This window comes from Rhinoderma darwinii, assembly GCF_050947455.1.
Source record: "Rhinoderma darwinii isolate aRhiDar2 chromosome 2 unlocalized genomic scaffold, aRhiDar2.hap1 SUPER_2_unloc_46, whole genome shotgun sequence".
Taxonomy (NCBI): Eukaryota; Metazoa; Chordata; class Amphibia; order Anura; family Rhinodermatidae; genus Rhinoderma; species Rhinoderma darwinii.
The window spans coordinates 180,372-202,972 of record NW_027461714.1 but is presented as its reverse complement, the minus strand read 5'-3'; the positions used below and the strand labels follow the sequence as shown (position 1 = coordinate 202,972).

The window sequence follows — 22,601 nt, the reverse complement described above, 5'->3', positions numbered from 1 at the left end:
CCTAGTTCCGCAGTGGCTCTTGGCGACTCGTCAGGGACATTCGCGGTGAGGGAGATCTTGGACACCAAGAGAGTAGGAGGAGGAAGAACGTTTTATTTGGTGGATTGGAGAGGATTTGATCCAGAGGAGAGGTCCTGGGAGCCAGAGGAGAACATCAATGCTCCTCCTCCCTGAAGAAGTTTCTCTCCCGCTCTGGCCCCAAGAAGAGGGGGCGTAAGAGGAGGTGTAAGAGGGGGGATACTGTAACATCTATGGCTGCGGACCATCATCCTGACTCACCCTCTGATGTCCGCGGTCATGGACGAGCGAGTAGTCCGGACACTGTCTCCCGAAGGGCGCGCACGCCCGCGCGTTCACGGCCTTAAAGGGCCAGTACGCGCACAGTTGCAGAATACTGCAATTAGCCCAGAATGCTTTGGGACTATAAAAGGGGCTCTGCCCTCTCGACCCTTGCCTGAGCATTGTTGTGTTACCTTAACCCCTTCCTGACATCCGCCGTATATATACTGTGCACGCCTGGTGGGGCTATATGGAGCGGGCTCACGGGCTTAGACCACTCCATAGAGCGAGTGTGTCGGCTGTGTGTTACACTTGCGGGTAACGAGCGGGATCCCGTTCAAGCGTGATCGCACTTGTTTAACCAGTTAAATGCCATGTTCAATAGCGAATGTGGAATTTAAATTACTAAAAAACAGTGGGGTGACCCCCTGTAACGTCCCTACGCCCCCCCCCCGTTGGTTGGCACGGCACGGCTGCCTGGGAGTCTGACGAAGTCGCCCCGGGTCCGCGATCTTTGTACTCTTATAAGGGCTTCATAGGAGACTGTCAGAATCGCTAAATACTGCAATACATTAGTATTGCAGTATATCGTGCAAGTAATCTAACGATCGCTGGTTAAAGTCCCCCTAGGGGGACAAGTAAAAAAAGTAAGAAACAGTCAAATAAAGTTTTTTTTAACAAATACAAAAAAAGAAATAAATTAAAAGCTCAAAAAAAAAACCCTTTTCCAATTTTCCCTTGAAGCAAAATGTAAAAAAAATAAAAAGTTAACATAACTGGTATCGACGCGTCTGTAAAAGTCTGAACTATTACAATATATCATTATTTAGTCCGCATGGTGAACCGCGTAAAAAAAATAAAAATGTAAAACCTCATATATGCTGTTTTTTGGTCACTTCTTCTCCCACAAAAAATTACATAAAAAGTGATTAAAAATTCTCACGTACCTAAACTGCAGCTCGCCCCGCAAAAAATAAGCCCTCACACGGGTAAATCGACAGAAAAATAAAAAACTTTATGGCTCTCAGAATGTGGCGAGAAAACTAAAATTTTATTTTTAACAATCAGTTTTTTCCTTGTAAAAGTAGTAAAACATAAAGAAAACTATATATATTTGGTATCACTGTAATTGTATTGACCCGCAGAATAAAGTTAACATGCCATTTTTTCCGTACGGAAAACGCCGTAAAAATAAAACCACCCAAAAGGTTGAGGAACCGCTATATTTTTCCTATTCCACCCCACAAATATTTTTTTTCTCATTTCCCACTACATTATATGGTAAAAAAAATGATGCTGTGAAAATCTACAACTCGTCCTGCAAAAAAGAAGCCCTTATACGGCAATATTGATGAAAAAATAAAACAGTTATGGCTTTTGGAAGGTCGGGAGGAAAAAACAAAAGTGAAAATCCGAAAAATGGCTGCGGAGGGAAGGGGTTAAGTTTGTCCTTGAAAATGGTCTCCTAGTGTTTTCCAGTTCCCAGTGTTACCCGTTCCTGCTGCCTGTACCCTGTGTCCTGTGCTATGGTGCCTTCAAGAGTTGGAGTCTCTATTGTGTCGCACCCCGCAGGGTGTGTGTCTACTGTCGGAACTTCATCTTAGCCTGACTCCACCGCTACTGTCTACATTGCCTCAGGTACCCTTTCTGAACTATAGACATTGCATTATGGGTCCCACACCCTGAGCCTTTAGCTACGCCGCTGGGCGGATACACATCAAATCTGCAGCGTATGAACATACCCTTATGCCTCAACTTCCTTCATCAACCGAGTATACTAGATAACAATAATGTCAGTGATGTTTTTGCCTAGGTTTTTGCTTTATTTTGCATTAACATGTGTTTTTTTGGGGGAAAAATTATAAACAAATTTTCTTGTAATTTTAATCAAAGAACGCCAAAAATACCATAGAAATTTTGATCGGTGGGTGTCCAAACACTAAGACCCCCACGATCGCTAAAATTAAGTGACAGAAGCACTCAGGTGGGTGCTCTGCCGCTTTGTTTTTAATCGGCTTTCCTCGGAAAGCTGAGCGAGTATTGCACAAACTCATAGACTTTCTATTGAGCCTGTACACCACTCCGAGGAAAGCCGAGAAAAGACAATCAGAGACGAATTGGCACAGCACTTACCCGAGTGTTTCTGCCACTTCGTTTTAGCAATCTGTGAGTCATAGTGCTCAGACCCCCACCGATCAAAACTTCTGACAAGTCTAAAAGTTTAGTTACTGTTTAAGGTAGTTTTGGTGTTCTTTGATTAAAATTACAGGAAAATATGTTTAGTATTTTTGCCCAAAAAACACATGCAAAAAAAATAATGAAGCAAAAACCATGACAAATACATCGGCTAATTGAATCGTTTCTGCAGCACAAAATATTATCGTTGTCAGCAGCACAACTTGTAAACATGGAGATGCACTGCCAATATGATGGAAATTCAAGGGGGAGAGCGATCATAGTAACTTTTTGTCAATCATTGTCCATTATTGTGATATGTGTGGCACAAACCAACACTTCCCATTACCACAAGAACATGGTGATGGCCGCATCAAGCTGTGGGGATGCTGTTCATTGGCTGGGACTGGAAAACTGGTCAGGATTGAAGTAAAGATGGATGGCAGTAAATACAGGTAAATTCTTAGGGAAAACCTGTTTGTCTGCCAGAGATTTGAGATTGGGACGAGGTTCACCTTCCAGTAGGACAAGGACCATAAACATACTGATAAAGTACACTGGAGTGGTTTAAGGGTAAACATTTAAATGTCTTAGGCCCCATTCAAACGACAGTGTTTCCCGGCCGTGTGTCGGCCGTTGAAAAAACGTCTGTCACACTCCTACAGTAGGAACATTAGACCCCAAATGGGGCTATTCACACGACCGATTTTTTGACGGGCTGGGAAAGTCTATGGGGCCGGATAATACACGGCCATCACTGGAATGTGTTCCGAGTGACGGCCGTGTCTTACGTCGCTCGCTCTCTCCTCCTCCTCCTCCTCCTCACAGTGCGAAGCACATGTGAGGAGGAGGAGGGTATTTTTTTGCTCCCTGTAGGAGCGGAATCCCCAATCCCACGGCCACAGCTTCGGCAACGCTCCAGGAGAAGTCCCTGACTTCACTGTCCATATATGGACATAGTGATGTCAGGGACTTCTGAAGTGGAATCCCCGGAGCTGTGGCCAGTGTTTCCGCTCCAGGAGAAGTCCCTGACTTCACTGTCCATATATGGACACAGTGACATCAGGGACATCTGAAACGGAATCCCCGCCGCTGTGGCCGTTGTTTCCGCTCCAGGAGAACTCCCTGACTTCACCGTCCATATATGGACACAGTGACGTTAGGGACTTCTGAAGCGGAATCCCCGGCGCTGTGGCAGGTGTTTCCACTACAGGAGAAGTCCCTGACTTCTGTTCATATATGGACACAGTGACGTCAGGGACCTCTGAAGCGGGATCCCCGGCGCTGTGGCCAGTGTTTCCACTTCAGGAGAAGTCCCTGACTTCACTGTCCATATATGGACACAGTGACGTCAGGGACTTCTGAAGCGGAATCCCCGGCGCTTTGGCCGGTGTTTCCGCTCCAGGAGATGTCCCTGACTTTACTGTCCATATATGGACACAGTGACGTCAGGGACTTATGAAGCGAGATTCCCGGCGCTGTGGCCGGCGTTTCCGCTACAGGAGAAGTCCCTGACTTTACTGTCCATATATGGACATTGAAGTCATGGACTTCTCCTGGAACGGTGGCTCTATCTACAGAAAGGTAGGGGGTGCCATTACCAGCCAGGGGGCTGTGTGGCATTACCTACCAGGGGGCTGTGTGGCATTACCTGCAGAGGGCTGTGTGGCATTACCTACAGGGGGCTGTGTGGCATTACCTACCAGGGGGCTGTGTGGCATTACCTGCAGAGGACTGTGGGGCATTACCTACAGGGGACTGTGCGGCATTACCTACAGGGGGCTGTGTGGCATTACCTACAGGGGGCTGTGTGGCACTACCTAGAGGGGCTGTGTGGCATTACCTACAGGGGGCTGTGTGGCATTACCTACAAGGGGCTGTGTGGCATTACCTACAGGGGCAGGGGGCATTACCGACAGAGGGCAGTGTGTGGTATTATCTACAGAGGGAATTGTGTGGCAAAAAATTTACACATGAAATTCATTCGTTTTTAAAACAGACAGGGAAAAAAGTGGATGCAAAACGGGTCAAAATCTGCTGTTAAAAACAGAAACACGGCCTGGAACAAAAACAAAACGGATGAAAAACGGCTGAGAAAAACGGACCAAAACGGCCGTTTTTATCACCCGACACTCGGACCCTGTCGCGTGAATAGAGCCTTAGAATGGCCTAGTGAAAGCCCAGACCTCAATCCTATTGTGAATGTGTGGCTGAAGTAGTTGGTGAAATTTTGCCTAGAAGAATGGGCAAAAGTCCCGGTGTCTAGACGTGCTAAGCTAATAGAGACATAATCCAAGTGACTTGCATCTGTATTTGCAGCAAAATGTGGCTCCACTAAGTGTTGACTTTCATTGGATGAATACTTATGCACTTAAAAGTTCTCTATTTTTTGTCTTAATTATTGTGTCACAGTAAAAAATATTTTGCACAGTGGTAGGCATGTTGTGTAAGCCAAATGTTAAAAACCCCCCAGAAATCCCTTTTAATTCAAGGTTGTAATGAAACAAAACCAAAAAAACACCAAAAGGGTGAATACTTTCGCAGGGCACGATCAATAAAACTATATAGAAAGGCATTGGTGTGTTTATCAGTATTGACAAGTAAAGTTAACACCAATGTTCAGACAACAGTCACATTTTGGTCTTAAGGCCCTATTACACCGGCCAATATTGGCAGGTGCAACGAGCGCCGATCAACGAGACAGCTCGTTGATCGGCGCTTGTTTGCTCCTGTCGTAAGATGCTACATATGGGGATGAGCGCTCGTTACTACGATCGCTCATCCTCATACATTATTATCATGTCGGCAGCGCGTCTCCCTGTTTAAAATGATAATATTTCAGTTTTTAAAACTATACGATCAGTAGATGAACGAGTGTTTGAGCTATAAACGCTTGTCTGCCCGATATTTGCCCAGTGTAAAAGGGCCTTTACTTTGAGAATACATAACTTACTGATAAAAGACAATGACTCTGAATTCACATGTAGTGGAAATGCTGCAGATTTTCTGTGCGGTTTGGTGCATGGAAAATCTGCAATAGATAACAGATTACAGTACCAGCCATGTGGATGAAATTTTAACAAGTATCATCTACATGCTGGGCTATTATTCTGTCGGAAATTGAATTGGTGCGGATTTTAAAATCTGCAGCATGTTAATATCAGAAGCGGAATGAGCACGGATTTGTTGTGGATTTTCCCAATTGAATTCAATGGGGAAAAATAAATCCACAATTAAATCCTATTGTGGATTTTTGTGTGGAGAAACAATATTCACTGAATCCTATTAGGCAAAGTTAACCAAAAATCTTGGTTACGTACTGTAGCTAAGAAGTCGCTACAACGAAAACCCATGCCACCACTATATACACCGTTATTATAATCTATCGTATGATCCACGGCTCTTTGTATCTCATTCCACTTTTTAAGTTACATACTGTTAGGGTATGTGCACACGATGAGAGGCTTTTACGGCTGAAATGACAGGAGAAAACAGCTGCCTCGTTTCAGCCGTAAAAGCTCCTCCTCGTATTATGCGAGGCATCTGTGACGCTCGTAAATCTTGAGCTGCTCTTCATTGACTTCAATGAAGAACGGCTCAAATTACGTTGCAAAGAAGTGCCCTGCACTTCTTTGCCAAGGCAGTCAATTTACGCGTCGTCGTTTGACAGCTGTCAAACGACGACGCGTAAATTACAGGTTGTCTGCACAATACGTCGGCAAACCCATTCAAATGAATGGGCAGATGTTTGCAAACGTATTGCAGCCCTATTTTCAGGCGTAAAACGAGGCATAATACGCCTCGTTTACGTCTGAAAATAGGTTGTGTGAACCCAGCCTTAAACTTACTTAGACTTCCAGGAACTTGGCATATCACCTCTTCAGGAAAGGAACAATAGTCATGTGGATCCTGGTTGAGCTGAGGAGACAATGTAATGGTTTGTGGAATGATTGTTTTTATCTTCTCCTGCAATAATAAGACATAAATATTAACATACATACATACATACATTGCATACATAACATACATTGCAAGAAGGACTTTTTCTGTAATAAGATATTTTACCAAGTTTCTTATCTTCGCTTGTACTATCGATTTATGCAAAATCTGTGAAAATGACAGTGACCATAAAAATAACAGACAACATACTAAGTACTAGTATTAGGGCTAGCTCTAGGTTTACGTGAGCCCTTGGGCGATAAAGTCACAGTCGGCCCCCTTAGGCTGAGTCCACATGCAGGGGAAAAATTCACAGCAATCCGCAGTGAATCTACAACGATTCTGCAGCAAAATCTGCACGTATTATGTGCAGATTTTGCCATGGATTGTGCTGTGGATTTGCAGCGGATTTCACCCATTACATTAAATGGGCGAAATATGCGGCACTACATTTAGCAGCAATGTTTAAACAGGTACACTGAACATAGTGCTCTAACATGGTATGAACAGAGCATATTTGTAACCAAGAGCTGAATTTTCATATTTGGCCTGTAGTTTAAAGGGCTGTCCAGTTTAGAAAACCCATTTTCATACACCCTATTAGAAAATTCTGAGTTAATACAGGCGGTCCCCTGTTCAAGATCCTCATTTTTTAGGCGGAGTGTGAGAGCCGTTACAAAGAACGTTTCTCTTAGAGAGTATATACAAGGTTAAACAAAGAGGCGAAAGTCAAATCTGTTTTTTCAGTTCTAAAGGTCGTACTAACTCATTCACGGGTAGTCTAGTGAATTTGGCACTTGCGTAGCTTGTTTATTAAATTTGCCTTGCATCTACCAATTCTATACAGTTCTATTCTCTGACCGTACCAATTTTGTGTCTTATCTAAGATCCTGTTTGATCACACACAACTCTTTGCGCACCAATTTTCAACCTATGAATCTTTTTTTTACATCAGTCTTCTCTCCTCCCCTTGGTGGAAGTTTGACCTGCTCTATTATCTGATAGCGAAAATAAGGTAATAAAGTAGATCACAAAATTGCTATAATTTTTTCATATTGTTTTTCCATTGTCACATTTCAAAAGGAATAACTTTTTTAATTTTTCCGCTGATCGAGCTGTATGAGGACTTACTTTTTGCAGAACAAGTTTTATTTTTCACATATAATACATACAGTGGAGGAAATAAGTATTTGATCCCTTGCTGATTTTGTAAGTTTGCCCACTGTCAAAGTCATGAACAGTCTAGAATTTTTAGGCTAGGTTAATTTTACCAGTGAGAGATAGATTATATTAAAAAAAAATAAGAAAATCACATAGTCAAAATGATATATATTTATTTGCATTGTGCACAGAGAAATAAGTATTTGATCCCCTACCAACCATTAAGAGTTCAGCCTCCTCCAGACCAGTTACACGCTCCAAATCAACTTGGTGCCTGCATTAAAGACAGCTGTCTTAAATGGTCACCTGTATAAAAGACTCCTGTCCACAGACTCCATTAATCAGTCTGACTCTAACATCTACAACATGGGCAAGACCAAAGAGCTTTCTAAGGATGTCAGGGACAAGATCATAGACCTGCACAAGGCTGGAATGGGCTACAAAACCATAAGTAAGACGCTGGGTGAGAAGGAGACAACTGTTGGTGCAATAGTAAGAAAATGGAAGACATACAAAATGACTGTCAATCGACATCGATATGGGTCTCCATGCAAAATCTCACCTCATGGGGTATCCTTGATCCTGAGGAAGGTGAGAGCTCAGCAGAAAACTATACGGGGGGAACTTGTTAATGATCTCAAGGCAGCTGGGACCACAGTCACCAAGAAAACCATTGGTAACACATTACGCCGTAATGGATTAAAATCCTGCAGTGCCCGCAAGGTCCCCCTGCTCAAGAAGGCACATGTACAGGCCCGTCTGAAGTTTGCAAATGAACATCTGGATGATTCTGAGAGTGATTGGGAGAAGGTGCTGTGGTCAGATGAGACTAAAATTGAGCTCTTTGGCATTAACTCAACTCGCCATTTTTGGAGGAAGAGAAATTCTGCCTATGACCCAAAGAACACCGTACCCACTGTCAAGCATGGAGGTGGAAACATTATGTTTTGGGGGTGTTTCTCTGCTAAGGGCACAGGGCTACTTCACCGCATCAATGGGAGAATGGATGGAGCCATGTACTGTCAAATCCTGAGTGACAACCTCCTTCCCTCCACCAGGACATTAAAAATGGCTCGTGGCTGGGTCTTCCAGCACGACAATTACCCAAAACATACAGCCAAGGCAACAAAGGAGTGGCTCAAAAAGAAGCACATTAAGGTCATGGAGTGGCCTAGCCAGTCTCCAGACCTTAATCCCATCGAAAACTTATGGAGGGAGCTGAAGATCCGAGTTGCCAAGCGACAGCCTCGAAATCGTAATGATTTACAGATGATCTGCAAAGAGGAGTGGGCCAAAATTCCATCTAACATGTGTGCAAACCTCATCATCAACTACTAAAAATGTCTGACTGCTGTGCGTGCCAACAAGGGTTTTGCCACCAAGTATTAAGTCTTGTTTGCCAAAGGGATCAAATACTTATTTCTCTGTGCACAATGCAAATAAATATATATAATTTTGACAATGTGATTTTTTTTGGATTTTTTTTTTATATAATCTATCTCTCACTGGTAAAATTAACCTATCCTAAAAATTCTAGACTGTTCATGTCTTTGACAGTGGGCAAACTTACAAAATCAGCAAGGGATCAAATACTTATTTCCTCCACTGTACGTATTATTTATTGATTTTGGGGAAAATGCAAAAAAAAACAAAAATTTAATTTCTGCAATTGTGTTTCAAGTTTGTTCCCCCAGTTTTATACCATGCAGCAAAAAAAAACAAAAAACAACTATTTATTTTATTCTAAAGGTCGGTATGAATACAGTGATACCGATAATGTATATTTTTCTAGGTTTTGTTTTGCCGCATTGATTTTATGCTAACAGAATTAGCATAATAAGCAATATTGTCAGCAGAGTACCCCTTATAAACAGTGCTAGCATAGTGCTTCCCCTAACATAGTCATTGTGGGGAACATACCCAATGTAGGAGACTTGCCAGGAGAGTAGGTAAGTATTATAAGAACAGATGAAGACAAAAGTGTTAATAATGCCTATAGAATTTTTTCTTTTTCTCCTAAAAAAAGAAAGCTGGAATTCAATTGGTTTTCTATGGTCACGCTGCCCTATTTTCTTCATCGGTTTTTATACATGATGCAAGGACCAGGAGGTCAAACTCTTTTGGTACCCAAGACAAATATAGCAAAAAGCATCCCAATCCATATAATACTACAGCCACATTAGTGTCAGTACAAATGTACCCAAATATATAAATAGTGCTATGATAGTACCAGCTTTACCAGTTTCCATATTATAGTGAAATATCAGTGATTGTTCAAAACAAAAGTGTCAGTGTTGCCTAGAGTCTAGGGTTTCAACTTGTATAACATATACTTCAAAGGGGTAGATGACTTTTCTCTAGGAGGTACTTACACCATACCTCCCAACTATCTTGTTTTTCACAGGATTGCAAAATTGTGGAATAGGGTAAGGTTTATGCAGAAACTGTATGTCCCATAAGGAGTGTTTCTGGGAGGATTTGTGGACATTTCTGTGCGGATGGCGGGACTTTAGAATGTTCCCAAAATGAGAATTCAATTGTTGGTAGGTAGCTAGGGGGGCTGACAGGACATGTGCTGCGGACTCAGTTAGGATTTAGGGGCACTCACTGTCAGTTTAAGGGCGGATTTACACGAGCGTGTGCGTTTTTGCGCAAAAGGCACTTAACAGCTCCGTGAGTCATCACATAGGATGTGCGGCTGCGTGATTTTCGCGCAGCCGCCATCATTATGACACTCTGTTTGGATGTTTGTACACAGAAAAGCACGTGGTGCTTTTCTGTTTGCAAACATACTTTTGACTGCTGTTGCGCGAATCACGCGCGTCCCACGGAAGTGCTTCCGTGTGGTGCGCGTGATGCGCGAAAAACAAAGAAATATAGGACCTGTCGTGAGTTTTACGCAGTGGACTCACGCTGCGCAAAAATCACTGACAGTCTGCACTGCCCCATAGACTAGCATAGGTCCGTGCGACGCACGTGAAAAACACGCGCGTTGCATGGACGTATTACACGTTCGTGTAAATCCGCCCTTAGTCTTGATATCCGCTAAATAGGCAGCCGCCCAGCTCCCTTATAGGTGAGGTTCATAATCACTAGCCTAGAGTACTCATATTCTAATTCTAATTTTTCCAGACCAGGACTGAAAGTGAAAGGCGTGATCTGTTGGTTGCTATGGTCATATTAAAAAACTCCTTACATTTTTAACTTGGTAAAGGAACACTAAACATACAAAATGGAGCAGATCAGTAGGAAATTAACCCCTGTGTTCTCTGCAGGATTTCTACAAGACTGTTTTGAAAATATGCAGAAAATAATGCAGACTGGCACAGTATGTGACAAAGTTAATCTCCGGTTTACTTTCACCATTAAAGGGTAACTAAACGTTCAACAAACTTTTGACATGTCACTCACTATAACATGTCAAAAGTTTTGATTGGTGGGGGTCCATTTGCTAAAATGAAGCGGCAGAAGCGCTCGTGTGAGCGCGGAGCTGCTTAGTTTCTGGTCGGCTTTTTCCAGAAATCAATGTATCCAAGTACTGGCTCAATAGAAAGTCTATGAGCCCGTACACCGCTACATCGGCTTTCCGTAAAAACCCAAACAGAAACAAAGCGGCTCAGAGCTCACACGAGTGCTTCAGCTGCTTCATTTTAGCGATTGGTGGGGGTCACAGTGCTCGGACCCAGACCAATCAAAACTTTTGACACTATTTATCACTATGAAGTTTGTTGAACGTTTAGTTACCATTTAATTTCTAGGTTTAGTGTTTAATTATTAATTCATTCTGGAAATACCATAAATGTCTGATAGATATGAGTCCCAGTTCTGGCACCTGCACTCCTCTCTAGAATGTGGATCACTCGACCCCCAACCCACCAGTTGCCATATCCAGGCGGAGAATAGATGGAGAGGTCTTCATGCATGTGTGGCATCCTCCATTCATTTATATAGGAGTTATGTAAACAGTTTTAGATGAGAATACCCCTTTTTAGGACCACTTCCGTAAATTTACGGTAGGCAGTCCTGGTCTTTAAACCCGCACCATTACAAATTTATAGAGCGAGTTTAAGCGGGCTAACCAATGCACACACTAAGGATAGGCCATCAATATCATGGTCCTGGAGAACAACTCTAAAGGGATATTTCCATCTAAAACATTTTGGCAAATCCACAGAATATGCCATCAAAGTCCGACAGATGCGTGTCCCACCTCTAGCCATCGAGTTATTTGGTTGCAGGGAGCTACGCTTTGTCCTAGAACTCTGGAGCTATGGAATCAGCGTAGCTCGCCTTGCTATGCTGTTTCTGTAACTCCCATTAACTTCTACTGGAGTTACGCAAACCAAGTAGCTCAGAAAGCTTTGCTGGTGCCATACATCTAACTCAGTGGCTGAAGTCCAGCAATAGAGGGAGAAGGCAGGATGGAGGTCAGGGGGCCTGTGGATATGCCATAAATGTCTGAGATAGGAATGTCCCTTTAAGTTTTTATATATGAGACCCAGTCATTCTAGAAATTTTGATTGTACAATTATCTTTAAAGATCATACTATAAAAATATACATGGTTACAAATACTACGTAAACACCATAAGCCACTGCTTTGAGTCAATGCCTCTGCTTTCTTTAGAAGGTAGTAACCCCCTGAAACCTCTGAAAACTTATTTCACCAAAGAGTCTAATTGCAAATGGAATATAACATAAGGAGATTCAGTATACTTGTCTCCATTTTAGAAAGGATTTAAAGGTCACTGACTGAACTACCACCATGCTAAGAGTCCAGTTCTATAATGGGTCCTTATCCATGCATTAGGCATGTAAGATATTCACCCATACGCTATGTACCCTTTCTGATCACACATTCCATATCATGAAATATTTCCCCTTAACGCTTAAATGAGATGTCCTTTCAATTTCACTTTTAGCATTACAAGTCTCGGTTTATTTCTCTAAATATAGCGGATATTCTCATGAAAACTTGAAGCGATTTAAGAAAAACACACATAATTTTTAAACGTTCAGAATAATTGTCTGCGTCCTCTATAATCCATCACCATCAAAACTAAAGTTGTGACAGAATTATATGCTTCAATTAAAGTACAGTTTTAGTATTAACATTGAAGGAATATGTTATATAAACTCACAATTTGTGTACAATGTCCTTGTTTTATAAGAATGTAACCCTGTTGTGCTATGGAATGTGGAAAATGTTTGCATTCACCAATTTCCACAAATAAAACTTATTGTACAACAAACATGAAACATGAATAGAGATATAGATTGACATTTTCTAAGTTATTAAAAATGTGTTCCATAAAGGAGATGTCTTCTTTAGAAAACCTATTATCAAATACCCTAGTAGACAATTCTGGGTTAATTGAGAGGGGTCCTCCCTTCAGGACTCTTGTTTATTAACCAGTGGAGTGGAGAGTGACTGCAATAAATGTCTTCCACTTAAAGTGTCCTATTACACGGCACAATTTGGGCTGTAAAAACGAGCTCTGATCGACAAGACAGCTCGTTGATCGGCGATTGTTTGCTCTTTTCACAAGGAGCAATGATTGCTTATATATGGGGATGAGCGATCATTACTACAATCATTTGTCCCCATACATTTCGATTACACAGGGAGATGTGCTGCCGACTACTGACCATTTTATTGGCCACGTAAACAAGCAGATTAGCCGAGGAGCAAGTGGCCAGGCTATTAACTACAATGGGCACCATGTAATGCTTAATTTCCCCTGTGGTGGCGCTGAACACATGCTGCTTGACTCCCCCCACAGATTACAGCTAATTGCTGGTGGTCCTCGGAGGCCACGGCAGGACACTCTATGATCCGCTTATCATTGGTGGACACTGCTAACAAAAAGTAATTGCTCAAAGCGAAGTAATGTTTCAAACACTCTGTAAAAAAGCAGAACATTCCTGTCCACTCATAAATTAGTGTTTTATTTAAGTGGTGAAGTTCTTGATTTTAGTAAGAAAATGAATGTGGAAAGCATTTTAGTAAATAAAAACTGTCTATTACAAAATGAATGTCTCCTGCTCTCACAATGTCAGTGGCATACATAGAAGAGAGGGGCTCGCACAGCAAATATAAAAAAAGAGCCCCCCATTATGGTGTTAGGATTCACCACCAAGGACAGAAGGGACTAGTGTTTGTTTTACCCTCCACATCCCATTACTTGCTAACAATAAGATTCTTCTGGAGGGGGAGTCTTGCACAGGTTCTCGCTATCCAGTAGCAAAGGAGATGGGACCAGCCTCCCCCAGCGCCCTATAATAATTGCATGGTCTGCCTCACTAATACGTACGCCCTTGATTGATGTGCAGAACACACCTGTCAATCAGTCACCAACACTATGTCTAAGGGTGGCCATAAGATAGAGCATCTGTTAACAGGGTAAGAGCTACATTATATTTTCTTCACTCACTACTTATATACATGTGATGTTTCCCAGTGGTGTAAACGCCAATAGATGAATATTTATTTGTACTCCACTCAACGCTCTGTGGCAAAAGTTCTCATATCGATGGAGTGCTGTCCATGGTCTGTTATAATTACACTGGCTCAATAAAACTTTACCAGAGGACATTTTGTGCATATAGGCTCCTGAGATTAATCTGGTATTGCTATTATTAGAATATTATTACAAATATTGTGATCCAGCAACTACCAACAGGGCTTAGAAAGGAATAAAAAAAATAAAAAAACAGGAACTCTGTGAAGAATATAGGAAAGGTTATCTGGTCCGAAGTATATAACCAGAAAAAAATACCTGAGTGAGAGAGAAGACTTTAGCAGAGAAAAAAAGAAAGTAGTAAAAGAAGAAGCCAAAGAGAGAAGTAGCAAAAAATAGAAGTTGAGAAGGAAGCAGAGTGATGCTAATGGCCAGCAAAAGTAGGCAAAGTAATATACTGGAAGAAGAAAAGAAATAGAGAATGGCTTAAATATGCTTTACGTGGGATTGCCTTAATTTAATATGTACATTTGGATTCTTTATCTTTGCAGAAGTTGACCATGAACCAAGTAAAAGAGGTTGAGTAAAAGCCCTTTTACACTGGCTAATGATTGGGCAAATGAACGTTTATACTCGATCCTGATCATTTCCCTGTGTAAACAGGCCAACAAACAGCCGATGAACGAGCAAACGATCGTTTATCGGCTGATTGGATCTTCATCTGTTAAGTTGCTTTTACACAAGCCGATTCTGTCCCCTCGCCGCTCATGTGCACACAGTTATATGGCCTATGTTGACAACCAACAGTTTAGCAAATATTTTATCTGCTGGTGTTGTGACATAGATGGTGTGTTTTGCATCAAGGGGAGACCTCAAATGACGTGAAGAATAGATGATCTTATAGAGTCCTCTCACTGGTCTAGTCTATGCCAAACATGTTAGAAACCCAGTGTGTCCACCTCCTGTCTGTTGGCCTTACATGAAATGTATGGCGTCATCAGCTGCTGTTAAACCTACCATGGAGTGGAACCTTGTTAGTCCCACTTTGGGCTCCATGTTAATAGAATTGGTTGTAATTAGTTAAGAGAGGGGAGCGGCAACCTTTCTTATGGACTCATTAGACAGCACATCAGGGTAAAGGCTTGGCTTTTGCAGGCCCATTTGAAGCCTGAGCAGGGGAGAGCATCCAAATGGTGAATTTGTGGAGCTGTTTTCTCTGATAACCAGGAATAATTAGATAACAGGCATAATTAAAGGAGGGATTAAAAATAAGGTGGAAGAGGAAAGAAACCAGAAATACTGCAAAATTCTGAAAACCTTTGAGAATATCTTGAATTTTGTATGTGGTGATTATGATTTAAGACAAGTCTCGAAGTGATGCTGTGGTTGTGTGAGCTTTATGCTAGGAATCCAGCGACTTTAGGTTATTTCTAACAAGAAATTGAGTGGGGTCGTAGTCAGGCCTTGGATCTTGGAAGGTAGTCTGCCAAAAATATTTGTGTTGGATGGTGTGCACCTAACAGAAATAGGATTGGACATTTCCAATGTTGGATTGCAGGACAGAGTTTAAAAAAAGGCATTAGTGTTGCTGGTGTGTGTGTGTGTGTGTGTGTGTGTGTGTGTGTGTGTTGGGGGTGTGGGGGTGCAGCTGGCGTTAAATGTCTTGCAGTTGGCTCTTGGTATGTGGTTTGGTAGCTTAATAACGTTAGAAAGGATATATATTGTAATGAACAGGAGTCTGGCTGATAAGTCAAGTGGGGCATGAAGAGAATCTCATTTTGCAGTACAGGTTGAGTAGATATTTACATTGTTTGTCACTTGAGTGAATTGCCATAAATCCCATGAAAGATCATTCGTATTGTGAGAAATATTGTATGTTTACATTGCCAACCTGCTGAAAATAGAGAGTTTACTGCTAACAACCGAGAAAAATTCTTTAGAATGGACAATATATGTTCCAACCGAGAAGTTGTTTCTAGTACCATAGACATAGCTTTAAAGGGGTTGTCCGGTCCCTAAAAATTGATGGTCTATCCTCAGCAGCTGATCGGTCATGGTCCGACTCCCGAGACCCCCGCCGATCAGTTGTTTTGAAGGGGCCGCAGTGCACGTATGAGCGCTGCTTCCCCTTTTTTCTTATCTGCTCGTACTGTGAATCGTGGACACACATGTAGCGGCGGTTCACAGTACTAGAGCCTTCTGCCATTGAAGTGAATGTAAGTAATACTGTGAATCGCTGCTAAAAGCGTGTCGGCTATTCACAGTACGAGCAGATAAGGAATGAAGGGGAAGCAGGGCTTGTACGAGCACTGCGGCCCCTTCAAAACAGCTGATCGGCGGGGGTGCCAGTAGTCGGACCCCGAACCATCAGATATTGATGGCCTTTTCTGAGGATAGGCCATCAATTTTTAGGAACTGTACAACCCCTCTTATTATTATTAATCTTTACGTTTTTGGCCAGCTATAATACAAAGAGATTTGCAACATATCTTTACTAAGAAAACACATTGAAGACTGCCTTAATTTATCATATAAACTTAATATAAACCAACCAACAGAAAAAAACATTAGATGAATCATTCTGATATACATGCAGATTATAGCTTGAAAGTCTCACATAGTACATAAGTTATGACATTCTGTATTAAGGTAAACGAGCATAACTTGCAGTGAAATTGTTATAAATGTAATTGTTTTTATTATTCGTCATATTTCCTATTATTATGTATCTTATATGCTACCAAATCGTACAATCCAATTGAATACAATGCCTTGATCCCTGCCCCAGTGGAGCATTCAATTTATTTCTTCTAACCAACATACCTGATAGTCAGATGTGGTTTGGTCGGTGCCCAACATTGACATATCCACAATACAGGAAATGAAACTTATCAAAAAATGTTTCTTAAGTTTTCTTCCAATGTTAAATTTGGTAGTAAGAAAAAAATCACTGTAACTTCTTGGACGTCCGTTTTAAGTCTACAATGAATCTTCACTGCAGTGATCAGATATTAAAATCCTGTTCATACAAGGCTGTGTTATTCATGTACGGAGTTCACAAAATGAAAGTAAAGGTTCCCTTACTCTGATATACAGGACTGTTCAGAAGAAAGTGAAAGTGACATTGAATATGCTGAGGAAGGAAATAAGAAAATAGTTAAGGCTTCGTTCACATCTGCGAAGGGGTTTATTTATTATTTATTTATTTCAGTTACTTATATAGCACCAACATATTACGCAGTGCTGTACAGAGGTCCTCTTTTTTACTGTCCCCATTGGGGCTCACAATCTAAATTCCCTATTGGTATGTTTTTGGGGTGTGGGCGGAAACCAGCGTGGCAAGGCAATAGTGCTAACCACTGAGCCACCGTGCTGCAGTCCTTTTGGTCAGGGGAAACCATGAATGGAAACCAAACGGAAACCAGAGGTTTCCGTTTGCATTACCATTGATTTCAATGGTAATGCTTCTGTTGCTAATTCCGTTTATCTCTTCCGTACTCTACTGCGCTATTGATTCCGCTCAAAAAAACAGAAACCTTACAGAACGGACACAAACGGAAACAATTAGCAATGGAAGCATTACCATTGAAATCAATGGTAATGCAAACGGAAAGCTATGGTTTCCGTTTGATTTCCATTCATGGGTTCGCCTGACGGAAAGGTCTGACGGAACCCATGAACAGAACCCGACGCAGATGTGAACGAAGCCTAATACATTAACATAAAAATGATGATCATGTCCAGATAGATATGGGATCGATAGATAAAGAGGGAGATAGATAGACAGACAGACAGATAGATAGATAGATAGATAGATAGATAGATAGATAGATAGATAGATAGATAGATAGATAGATAGATAGATAGATAGATAGATAGATGATAGATAGATAGGCGAGGTGAGCCTGCTGCCTCAGGGAGCGCCACTTAGTTAGAAGGGGGGGGGGCGAATTTTGTGTTTTAATCTCAGTCAGCCAGGAGCCATGGAAGGGACGGACTGAGATGGGCTGGGCTAGGGGTGGAGCACAGGGGGCTGGTGCGCAGGGGGGTGCAGCGTAACTTAATTAGCAGATGTGCGCACGTCTGCTGGAGAACACTCCTCCTCTTTGACACTGCACGAAGCATGCACTGCCAGAGAGGTGGAGCAGAGTGGTGATCTGTAAGGTGAGCAATGTTAAGACTAGAGCGGCAGACCGCTGCTTGCTGTGTTCAGACTCAGCCTCTTGCTTCCACTCTTTAAAAGTGACCAGGCCGACGCTAGGGGCAAGGGGGGTTACTGAGCATCTTGCTGACAGCAAAGGGCACTGAGGGGGGAAAAAATCCCCCATAGAGCCGTCAGTAGTTGCTATACTGAAGGGGCGGGGGGGGGGGGGGGGGGTCTGAGCATCTGACTGACTGCAGAGAGCTCTGTGGGGGGATAATTGAGCGCAGAATTATCCTTCCCCATAGAGCACTCAGCAGTCAATAAGTTGCTCAGCCCCCCCCCCCGCAGTATAATCCCCACTCTAAAGCCCTCAATAGTTATTATTCTACAAGGGAGGGTGTCAGAGCATCTGACTGAATCACTAGTTTATTAATGCCCTATCTCCTAACTAATCTAATATGTGCTATGATGCCGATAACTACAGTATAAATTGTGTTTAAAACGTATATTATTTGCAAAGTTATGTGCTTTTTTTCAATTTTCGCCTCAGGCAGCAGAAAAGCTAGGATCGGACCTGATAGGCAGTGTATAATAAATCATTGATTGGTTTGTCTATAGATGCTACACTGTTTCACAGCTATAAGTGTATATCTTTATTTTTTTTTATTTTTATTATCTAAGGATAAACTATTTGAGGCAGATTTACTATTGTGTTTGGATCTAGAAGTGATAAAAAATGAGCAAAATTTGGATGCAAAATAGTCGCAGTTTGGCGCAATATTGATGTTTGCATCTCACTAGACATTTTTTAGTACTGAAAAGGGGCATACTTAGCAGCTAAAGAGTTGTGACTTGTCAGAAAAGCACGTGGCTTAAAATGCTGGTGCAAAATTAGCCAAATCTAAAGTGGTGTGAGGAACAAACAAGTGCCTAAGAGGTTATGCAAGATGTGCCAAAATTATCATTCAGGTTGTATAACTGTGATAAATATGGCACATTTTGTGCTTGTCTGGTCTAAGTTTAAGCTGTCTAGCTATAAGGACACTGTCACACGGCAGTCAGAAGCGGGCTGAGCCAGGGGGAAGGGAGGTGTGTGCCCCCGGGGCCGGTTGTCTAGTAGATGATTAGGGCCACGGGGAGTTAAGGGTAGCGCAGGGGAGCATTGGAGAGAATGCCTGTGATTCTCCTGCACAGAACATCTGACGTCCGGTGGCTGCATTATATGACGTCACATCTGATGTATAATGCAGCTACCCGTGGCCACACACTCTGTGCAGGAGAATCACAGCTCTTCTCTCCGACCAGGTTGTAATAACATATGGGGCCCTGCCGTTTGCTGCACTGCACGGCCCCATCACAAAGAAGCAGGGAGGATGGAGGAAGAAGAAAGAAGAAGAAAGGGCTGAAGAGAAGCAGTAACACACAGCTCTCCTACCCTCCTGCCTGCAACATGTAACAGCTGATGAAGATGAAACTGTAAATGTTATGTGTGGGGGAGGGGATTCTTTACAAATCGCTCTTGAGGGGGACGGGGGACTTAACTGTAAGGCTCTGTTCACACTGAGTTTTTTTTGCAGGCAGATTTTGACCTGCCTGAAAATTCTTGCCACGATTTTCACAGTGTTTTTCGACCGCAGCCATTGAGTGCTGCTGACAAAAAACGCAGTGCAAGACGCTTTCTCTGCCCCCATTGATTTCAGTGGGAGGTCAGAGGTGGAACCGCGGCAAGGAAGATCATAACGCTTTTTTTTGCCACGAGCGGCTAAAAACTGTCACAGAAAAATAACACCTCCGTCTCCCATTAAAGTCAATGGGAGGTGGTTTTGGACATTTTTGCTGCTGATTCTGATGCAGTTTCCGCATCAAAATCAGCGTAAAAAAAACTCTGTGTGAATTGTGCCAATATGTTTGGTGTGGGGTAGGGGATTATGTGTAAAACTTTTTGTGGGGGAGGGGGGATATGGCTATGAATGCTATGTGGGGGAGGGGGAGCTTGACTGTGAATGTTATGTGTGGGGTGAGGGGATTCTGTTTAAAGACTATGTACACCTTTGAAAACATTTATATACATATATATATACAGTATATATATATATATATATATATATTTTTTTTTTTTTATTTATAAATATATATACACTACCGTTCACAAGATTAGGGTCACTTAGAAATTTCCTTATTTTTGAAAGAAAAGCACAGTTTTTTTCAATGAAGATAACATGAAATTAATCAGAAATACACTCTATACATTGTTAATGTGCTAAATGACTATTCTAGCTGCAAACGTCTGTTTTTTAATGCAATATCTACATAGGTGTATAGAGGCCCATTTCCAGCAACCATCACTCCAGTGTTCTAATAGTACATTCTGTTTGCTAACTGTGTTAGAAGGCTAATGGATGATTAGAAAACACTTGAAAACCCTTGTGCAGTTATGTTAGCACCGCTGTAAACCGTTTTGCTGTTTAGAGGAGCTATAAAACTGACCTTCCTTTGAGCTAGTTGAGAATCTGGAGCATTACATTTGTGGGTTTGATTAAACTCTCAAAATGGCTAGAAAAAGAGAGCTTTCATGTGAAACTCGACAGTCTATTCTTGTTCTTAGAAATTAAGGCTATTCCATGCGAGAAATTGCCAAGAAACTGAAGATTTCCTACAACGGTGTGTACTACTCCCTTCAGAGGACAGCACACACAGGCTCTAACCAGAGTAGAAAGAGAAGTGGGAGACCCCGCTGCACAACTGAGCAACAAGACAAGTACATTAGAGTCTCTAGTTTGAGAAATAGACGCCTCACAGGTCCTAAACTGGCAGCTTCATTAAATAGTACCCGCAAAACGCCAGTGTCAACGTCTACAGTGAAGAGGCGACTCCGGGATGCTGGCCTTCAGGGCAGAGTGGCAAAGAAAAAGCCATATCTGAGACTGGCTAATAAAAGGAAAAGATTAATATTGGCAAAAGCACACAGACATTGGACAGAGGAAGATTGAAAAAAAGTGTTATGGACAGACGAATCGAAGTTTGAGGTGTTTGGATCACACAGAAGAACATTTGTGAGACGCAGAACAACTGAAAAGATGCTGGAAGAGTGCCTGACGCCATCTTTCAAGCATGGTGGAGGTAATGTGATGGTCTGGGGTTGCTTTGGTGCTGGTAAAGTGGGAGATTTGTACAAAGTAAAAGGGATTTTGAATAAGGAAGGCTATCACTCCATTTTGCAACGCCATGCCATACCCTGTGGACAGCGCTTCATTGTAGCTAATTTCATCCTACAACAGGACAATGACACAAAGCACACCTCCAAATGATGCAAGAACTATTTAGGGAAGAAGCAGGCAGCTGGTATTCTATCTGTAATGCAGTGGCCAGCGCAGTCACCAGATCTCAACCCCATAGAGCTGTTGTGGGAGCATCTTGACCGTATGGTACGCAAGAAGTGCCCATCAAGGCAATCCAACTTGTGGGAGGGGCTTCTGGAAGCATGGGGTGAGATTTCTCCCGATTACCTCAGCAAATGAACAGCTAGAATGGCAAAGGTCTGCAATGCTGTAATTGCTGCAAATGGAGCATTCTTTGACGAAAGCAAAGTTTGAAGGAGAAAATTATTATTTCAAATAAAAATCATTATTTCTAACTTTGTCAATGTCTTGACTATATTTTCTAGTCATTTTGCAACTCATTTGATAAATATAAGTGTGAGTTTTCATGGAAAACACAAAATTGTCTGGGTGACCCCAAACTTTTGAACGGTAGTGTATACCAGATATGTATACAGAAATATCTTCATTTGATTACGACAGTGATACATTTCGCGTCCTAGTGTTAGGGGAAGAGGCAGACCCCAATACCCCAACACAAATTTTCTCAAAGAGTACGATCTAAAGGGGAAATTTGTGTGTTAAAGAGAGGACTCTCATTTGTCCCTACCCCGACTTTTGACTTGTTTTCATGGGTCAAAGACCTACAACTGTTTAGGCGGAAGCTAAAATTAAAAAAAAATAAATAAATTAATGACAGACGTAGGTGTCAGGAGTTGGGTTTAGAGGAGGCATATATGCCCCTTCTTAGGACTATGGGGGATTTACTCAAGTAAGGTGGTAGCCAACAGGAGAAGGTCCATTTACGGACTTGGCCTTGCCCTCAAATAAGAATCCACCTATGAGTGAAAATAGATTTACTGCCTGATTAGAACGATTAAAATACATTTTATTGATAGATACTAAAATAAGCTCTTGAAGCCCAATTACATATAACAACAGGCTCAGACAGGTGGTCAGCAGCAGAGAAGGTCTATTAGTAGTGGTAATATTATTCCACCATTAGTTTTCTTATCAATATTACCACTACTAATAGACCTTCTCTGCTGCTGACCACCTGTCTGAGCCTGTTGTTATATGTAATTGGGCTTCAAGAGCTTATTTTAGTATCTATCAATAAAATGTA

General features: G+C 41.9%; 1 long non-coding RNA gene across 1 annotated transcript in view; it reads right to left on the bottom strand.

Moving 5' to 3' along the window:
* LOC142677674 (uncharacterized) overlaps positions 1–22,601 on the bottom strand; it is a 37,092-nt gene that overhangs the window by 11,523 nt on the left and 2,968 nt on the right. Inside the window, exon 2 of the long non-coding RNA XR_012852613.1 lies at positions 6,303–6,420. This is a non-coding gene — a long non-coding RNA (uncharacterized LOC142677674). The remainder of the gene's footprint in view (positions 1–6,302; positions 6,421–22,601) is intronic.